The sequence below is a fragment of the Kryptolebias marmoratus genome, linkage group LG18 (assembly GCF_001649575.2).
Source record: "Kryptolebias marmoratus isolate JLee-2015 linkage group LG18, ASM164957v2, whole genome shotgun sequence".
Lineage (NCBI taxonomy): Eukaryota > Metazoa > Chordata > Actinopteri > Cyprinodontiformes > Rivulidae > Kryptolebias > Kryptolebias marmoratus.
The window spans coordinates 6,709,350-6,717,935 of record NC_051447.1 but is presented as its reverse complement, the minus strand read 5'-3'; positions in this window follow the sequence as shown (position 1 = coordinate 6,717,935).

Here is an 8,586-nt window from a genome sequence, read left to right as displayed (position 1 = left end):
ACCAAACCGCATAAACTCTGGCCGGCGTTCAAAAGCATTCAACGCCTCGCTTTTCCTTCTCCTCTGCTCTCATTTCAGCCCCAACCTGATCCACAAATGTTACCTCCACTCTGCGTATAAAAAGGAGAGGAAGACATCGAGCAGGAGAGAGAAAGATCAGCGTGAGCGGGGAGGAAGAGGAGGAAAGTGTCATGAAATGCAAATGCGGCCCCGCGTCCGTTTTTACAAATTAAATGTCAGGACATAAAATATTGTCAGTTTCATTTTGCTGCCAGAAGGATGACAAATCCATATTCTCCTTTAAATAAAACTCTTATTGCGGTGGAGGGGGTAATCATGGCAGAACAAAGCGCCGTGATTAACGATAGCAATTTATTGTATCTGGCGGCTGGCGAGGCATCGGCTACAGAGAGGAACAGAGAGACATCATGGTTATCATAATTCATATCGTAAATAACAGGTCCCAGCCAATCACAAGGAGCCACCGATGTCATCCCAAATAACCTTTGATAACAATTACCATAGAAGGCAGTACAAACCCCGAAGTCACAATGTTATCTTATCCCTTTTCTCTGCTTGTAGAATACAACACTATTACCATATAGATTAGACTATTTATAATAGTGCGTGTCACTCTGGGTGCAGCTTTAAGTCGTCACCGTGTATGTGTGTAGGTGCGGTGCGGTGAGGACACACTGAGGTTGGTGGACCTGTCTTTGGGAGGAGATTATAGCCTGGTCTTTATGAGGAGCTGAATTGCCCTCTTTCAGTATCACAAGGCAGCACATTGCAGGGCGGCCGGCGCTTACAATGTCATGGTGGAAGAGGGTGACGTGTGTGTGTGTCTGTGTGTGTGTGTGTGCGTTGGTGTGCTGGGTTGGGGATGGTTGGGGCCCTGTGGAGTGAAGGTGGGCGGGGGGTAACACTGGAGAAACCAGAGGGGGAGATATTAGCAGCGAAACGTTGATAAGTGTTGGAGATTAGCGTCGGCGTATCTTGTCCGAGGTGTTGTTCCTCCTCGTTTTATCTGCTGATAGAAATTTTCTGATGGAGAGCGGTGATATGTGGATGTGTGGCTTCTTTGCGCCCCCCACACATGTATTTACTGCCCACCCATCGTCAAACCTTCCCACCCACCAGGTGCACAGTTCCGTTAACGGAAGATTACTGAAATAAATGGTAACCCTACAAAGAAAATCTCCAGCCTCTTCCAACTTTTATTTACTGTAGCTGAACATGAATGTGTGTTTGCATGGTTGGGTAATAATGCGGTTTTTAACCCTCCTGAAGCCCTAAAAAAGTTTGAGGTAGAGAAGCCCTTGTAACTCCATGGGAAGGTTAATTCAATTATGGGCAAGTAACAGAGGTTTAAAACTAAATGTGACAAGACATTTTTGATGAATTGGCTCCCATTTTATTGTGCTCTATGAGCAATTTCCTTTTAAAGGGTCCTGCTGGGGATCCTGCAGTTTTAGATATTACGGTTTATTGGCCTAAACAAGTTTCAGGCAACTATCAAGGCCCATTTCATGCTCTGTCCATGTGTAGCTGGTGTTTGTAGATATAAAGACACTGGTGTTTGGGTCAGGTTCGTCTTCAAGTCCAGAGGGCCTCTGTCTCTTTTCTGTTGGGTTGTCCACGATTAACACAGACCACAAGTCTCTGTTTCCATGGCCACCTCTACACCCATCACCACAGCCTAGGCCTCCTTGACGGTTCCAAGAATCTCCTGTGAACCTCAGCATTCCTGATCTTTAAAATATTGTAGTTATGTATTTGCTGTTGGGGGAGAACTTTATGGTCAGAGAACCCTACAGTCAGACACACAGCCCTGTCTTTCCCTTGCTCCATCAGCTACCTTGCCCCTTTGAACCTGTAGGGTTTGGGGAAGGATTGTCTGGTGAGCAAATTGTGCATCAGTGTCTCTTGGCAGTTGGCTCCTTGCAGGCTCACTAACAAAAATGCAGTTGTTTCTTCTCAAGAGGTTCATCAGAAGGACCATTGCTTTCAAAGGGGGGCAGGCTCTACTGTATAATTTCTGCAGCCCTCTTGCAGTGAGGTAACTTTACCAATTATTGCTACATTGTGCCACCTGTTTTAGTTATTTAATGCAAATGGGCCTAAAAATAAATTGTGTTGTCAGTATATTTCATAATATACCCACCAAAGGAATAACATGTGACAAACTCTACATTTGCAGTTCAGAAGAATCGGGTCGTGAAGCTACTCAAACAGCTGTCAAGCACAGCAACCAAGTCTTAGTGCAACAAATAATGTTTTAAAGTACTTTAAAACAGTGTTTCCCAAAGTTAGGGTTAGGACCCCTCCGTAGGTCATAAAACACCATGGGAACCATTGCTTTAAAAGGTAATCTTATTAATCAATTTCTTTACACATTAAAAGCTACATCATAGGGATTAGGAAATCAAAACTAACTGATTAAGTTTAAGAAAACACAGTGGCTTACAATAAATCAGAATCAAGTTTTCTGAATATATTTTTTCCAGATGAGAGAGTTCAGAGTTCTGTCCCCTTTGTCATAATTTAAAAAAATAATGTTAATACAAATCACATATTCGGCTGAAACCATAACAAGGTGGCTTAAGAAATGATAGAATTCATATTTTTTCTGCACAGGGTTTTTGTTTGTAACTATACGATGGTTTGTCATGAAACATCACTGGGGTTTGATGGCACTGTAGTTGTTGAAATGATCAGGGATGTTTTAAAGCCTTGGCACCTTGTGTGCAATGATAAGCGGTCAGACTTCTACCAGATGTGTTGCTTTTTGTTTATAAATACACTATATAACCTCGCAGACTGACCCTGTTAAATAAAATGCTTGGCTAGATGGAACTTTAGACCTTATTATTTTTATTATTCTACACTAGTGATTCCTATTTCTACATAAATGCCTTAATATAGTTTTTAGAACTAGATTCTCAAATACAAAATTCAGAAATTTAAAAAAAGGAAACAAACCTGTCTCTGTTTGTTTATTTGAATGAACATATTTGTGTACCCATCATGCACTCGCCTGAAGTTCAACCATGAAACAAAGGGCTTCAGAATTCACTTGTCTTGTCTGGAACGAGGATGGTAAGGTGACAAAACAAAAACCAGATAAAACAAACGAGGGCGTGAGGAGGAAGGACAAGGTGAAGGAAGACAAAAGTCAGCCAGTTGTGTCCTTGTCCTGCTCCAGTCACACCATTCTAAATTGAGAAACGCACAATAAAAGCACAACTTTAAAGTCGTACACAAGAGCAGTTAGAGGATGAAGACCTGTAAAGGTGTAAAATGAGGCTGAAGCACTAGTCAGTGGAACGTCAGTATTTTTCTGGCATGGATATCCCTGTGTGGGCTCACAACAGTTAATCGCTCTTGACAGGGATCTTTACTTAAATAAAGATTCTGTCAGCACTGCATGCTTTTGGCTGCTCGAGTGTAAACCTACAGCAGCTGCTGCAGGAATCCAAATTGCACTGACAAGTCATGTCGGATGAGGAAAAAGCAGGCTTCTTACCTGTGCAGAGCTGAAACACGTCTGATGGGAAACAGCTCAGCAGAAGTTTCAAATCTGCAGAAATCTAAGAAGAGATGACTAAAATACTCCTCAGATATTTGAGCAGCTTACAGGCAAAATGATGCAGATTGTTATGATGATAATAACAAGGGTAATATTTAAAATTTCAAAACTTTAAAGATCAGTAGCTTGGCTGATAAACCTAATATTCAAAAGGGCTTAAAGAATTAAATCTCAGTTGTATTGTAAATTGTTTAGAAATTGACTTCATCGTAGTTTTCAGACTATATTAAACTTAGTTCTGGTAAACTATTTGTTTTACTTGTGTGTGTCTGTTTGTCTGCAGTGTTAGGAAAATATCTTCTGAACTAAAGCTGCACAATATATAAAAAATGATTGTCCTCACAATATCAGTGAACACAATATTAATATTGCAGTGGACTGGACAGCAATAAATCTTAGGCCATTATATGTAATTTTTATATTGTGCTGTGCAAATAAATAACTTAAAAAGTTAAAAACTGCAACAGCACGGCTAAAAGTCTTACAGTTGGCAAATAATGGAACGAAAAATGCTTCTAAAATTACATCACTTGGTCTTAATTGCCAAATATTTTTTATATATGCATGTATAATATGTCTTTACAATATATGTGTGTGGCCATGTATTTGATACATTGTGGGGACAATTTTCCTAACATATACTACCTTGTGAGGACCAGCTGCTCCTTGTGGGGACCAAAGCCTGGTCCCCACAAGGAGAAATTATGTTTGTGGGTTAGGGGTTAGGTTTAGGATTAAGGTGTGAATTAAGTTTAGGTTTGGTTTAGGGTTAGGTATGTACTGGTAATGGTTAGGGTAAGGGTCAGGGTTAGGCTGTAGTTAGGGTGTAGAAATGAATGGAAGTCAATGGAAAGTCCCTGCAATGACAGAGAGACATAACATGCGTGCGTGCGTGCGTTCGTGCGTTCGTGCGTTCGTGCGTTCGTGCGTTCGTGCGTGCGTGTGTGTGTGAAGTGGCGTTTTTATGAATGCTTTTCTCTTAACCCGAATAATGTAAGATTAGTTATTTTGTTTACATTTTTTTTTCTTGTTGTAAAAATTGTGAAACAAAAACAGGTTTAGAGATTGAAAGACGGATTAGAGACAATGTTGACTTGGGTGGTTTTGGCCTGAAAGTCATAGCTGCAACTTTTCAGAAGCCTCACAAGATACAGAAGTTGATTCAGTCTAAGTTGAGAAATCCTGCTGCCTCTTTCTCTCAGCATTTCATCTCCTCTCTTACATGGAATTCACAAAGTGATTTTCTCCTCTTCCCTCTAAATCTCTTGATCACTTTAATTTTTTGCTACGCTGCTTCATCGGTGTCCTGGGAAGAGAAAAGAGGAGGATGAGAAAAAGCCAAGGGGTGAGAGATGACGAACGAAGCTGGGTGAGAAGTGAGAAAGGAGGGGGGAAAAAAACTGGAGGGAGAGCAGTATAGAGTTAAGGCTTTATCAGTGAGTGCCCTGAGGTATGTGGGGACGCTGCTGAATCCAGAGAGATTAGAGGAAAAATGCAGCACATGGCAGTAAGGGGCTTACGCCACAGCTTGTATTAGTTCAGGTGAAAAGAGTATTGCTTTTACATAAAACTGGACAAATCCAGCCACAATGCATTTCCCGTTGGACCACAATGGGGTCCTCTATCTGTAGACCTCACCTCCTGTCCCCCAGGTTCCCCAAAGCTCCTCTATCTAAACAGGTGTAGAGATTGAGAGAAGGAGGAGAAAACACAAAGGAGCATCGGAGGGATGGGGGGAGATGCAGCACCACACTTCATTTTATGAGTTTACAGGAAGAGTGGTTGCTGCTAGTCAGTAGGGGTTGATATTTATCACCCACCTCAAGAAGGTGAAAGGCAGGCGATAATGTTTTCACCTCTCTTTGTTTGTGTTTGTGTGTCTATTTTGGTAGCAAAATATCTCATGAACCAGTGGTAGGATTTTAATGAACGTAATGATAGGATGCACATATACAAATGATGGAATAGAATTAATTAAAGATGGCTACCACAGCTAATCGAACTTACCAAATACAAAAATGGCTATAATTCAGTCAATTTTACATATACTGAGCACAGATTTGGTGTCATTCCCAGCACATACTTGCTGATCAAACAAGATTTTTGTATCATATATCATATATCATGAACCACAGAGTTAATTGTATTAAAATTTTCAGAAAGTAATCACATATTTACAACTGATGAACTTTTGGAGTCAACCCAATTCAAGATGGCTGCCACAGTCAACTGACCTTAAACTGAAACAACTGGCTGTAAATATTTCAGTTTTTCAAATATTGAGCTAAAATTATGGTATGGTAGTAGCTGTGAGTCATCTCCAACACATACTTTGAGCACTACACTAGACAGCATATTTACCTAAAATGTTGCTATTGTTTGTTGGCGTCAACTCTGTTTGTCTGTTAGCAAAATATCTTATTGGATGAACTTTAAAGGATCTTTCAGAAACTGATCATTAGATGTTAGGCTGTGAACTGCCTTTTTATGTATTTGAGGCTTTAATAATAATTTTAAAAAGCTGTTAGATTTTTCAACGACAGTCAAATTTAATATAATTTAGATTTATAACAGTTTGATAATGGCTTGCTGAAAATAATAGGGTTGTCTGTTTTTACTGTGTACACTTCAGGTTCTACACTACCTTTTTTAAATATCCTATTTAACTTTTATTTTCACAAATAACTACTATTCACACAAATCAGTGTAGCAACAAAAACATTGTGTATTCAGAGTAAGTACTGAGAGTATGAATTGATGCAGACATAAACCTGCTAAATAAACCCTTTGCACAAACTACTAAAGATTTGAATCATTTTAGGGCCTGCTTTTACAGAAATTTTGTAAAACAAACTTTTTCCCCCTGCTTTGTTTGTGGTCATTCACAAGCAAACTTCATTTTTAAAGATGAAAACAAATTTTTAAAAAGCGTTTCAAAGTGAAAATCTTTTTAGCATATTTGAGTGTAATCGGCAAACAGAAATTTTGAGAAAACAATGACATCCTTTGCACATGCCCACTACTGCTTTGTGTATTGAGTATGCTCTAGAAAACGCCACAACAGGTGTTTTTGAACCACAAAGCTATAAGGACGCTCTGAAGGAATGTCAGTCCTATTAGTGATTATAATTACCCGGGAACGCAGGAGAACGGTGTGATTGTGCAATACTCTGCTGACAGTCAGTGCGGTGATGTCTATTCATATGACGTTCACCAATAAACACAGTGAAGGACATCGTAGTTGGAGCTGTGTGTTGTAGGTCTTTGGTTTAAGTTATAAATCGTTGATTTAAATTAATTTAATTCCCTTTATTCAACCAGATTAAAACCTCATTCAGATCGAGATCTTATTTGCAAGGGGGACCTGGGCTTAAAGTCTACATTTAAAGAAGAGGACTGAGAACAACTGGCAAAGTACTGTTGTGTCTTTTCTAAGTCTTTAAGATGACTTTAGACATCTTAAAATATGCTCTCAAGCTCAGAAAAAGTGTTTTTTTAAACATTTCCCCCCTAAGTCTTTGAGAGATCACTTTACATAAAAATGTGTGCTTTACTTAAATTGTCAGGAGGATGTGAGTAACATAAAGCAAACTAAAAAACCAAAACAAAATTCTCATCTAGAGGCTGAAGTCTTCCATTATATCCATTAGTTGGTTTTTATCTATTAATCTGTTTTCTTACAATTTGTAAAGATTTTTTTTTCATCTTGAAAATAAGGTTGAGGTCAGTTGGTCTGCAAACGTCTTAATCTTTCGCATGTCATGTACGGTAAGCCAAGGAACAAAGGAGCCGTACGCTACATTACATTCTCGCTCTTTATTCACACTATCAAGTTCAACTTCCAAAGCAGCTCCACCACTTCTCCCATCCTTGCCATTATTGGCAGAACAATGCCATCAAAAAGCCAAGTTGGTCCAAAAAAAAAAAAAAAAAAAGGTGCCGCCGTATCTTCAACAGTGCTTAACATCAATTTGTGACACGATTAATCAATTTCCTCTCCTTTCTTGATGTCTCGTCATCATTGTCATTCGTTAAATAAAGAGCGGCGGCCGTTTGAATGAGCTGGGGCTCATCACGATACGGTGCAGGTTAAGTAGGAGGAGCATGTTTTAGGATGGCGCCCTGCCGCTCCCTCTCGTTCTGAAACACTTAACCGGTGATTAGCATAAGCTGATAGCGCTAGCAGGAGCGTGCCATTGTGGTGACCCTGAAGCTGCATCCCCCCCTCCTTCCTCACCACCACTACCCATCGTACCCCGCTCTCTCCCCTCTCCACCTCCTCCTCCTTTACTTCCTCTGAGAAGTCTTATCTGGGATGTACAGGGCCTCTGTAGCCTCCTGGGGAGATGACAGAGGGAGGGGGCAGAGGTGGGTACTGTAGAGAAGGAGGCTGGGGTTGTTGGATGAGAATAGAAGGTGGTGGTGGTGGGGGGAACCCATTGCTGAATACGGTGTCTTTGAATGTGTCCTCTAATGTTCCTATGCCTTTTGAATGATAATGTTAGATCCTAAACTTTTCAAAGAGCAGTTAAAGAACGTTTAATGCAAACAAGCCAGTGAACTTGGGATGAACTGACAAGAATTTTAAAAAAGTTTCAGACTTTTTTCGCAAGTTCAAAAGTCAGTTAATTACTTTGCTCAATTTCATTTCACCTCCTGCTCCTTCCACTTAAGCCTGATTGTAGAGTTACCTCTACCTGTTGGCCCACAATTCAAAGTCACAAGGAGTAGGTAAAATATTTTGCTACAAAATGTGACACATCTTTAATAAACCAGTAGAAAAGTAGTAAAAGTCATTTATTTTAGGTAAACAGATGCAACATTATTATGTCCATATATGCCATACGTCAACCAGTGGCGCCGGATTCATTTTCTAGGTGGGGGGGCCACCGGAGTGTTTCGTCACCTTATTAATTTTACATGCATCGGATCATCGTCTAACATCAATAAAAACTGAATAATGAAACGCTTTTTCAGCTATGACTTTTTGTTCCAGT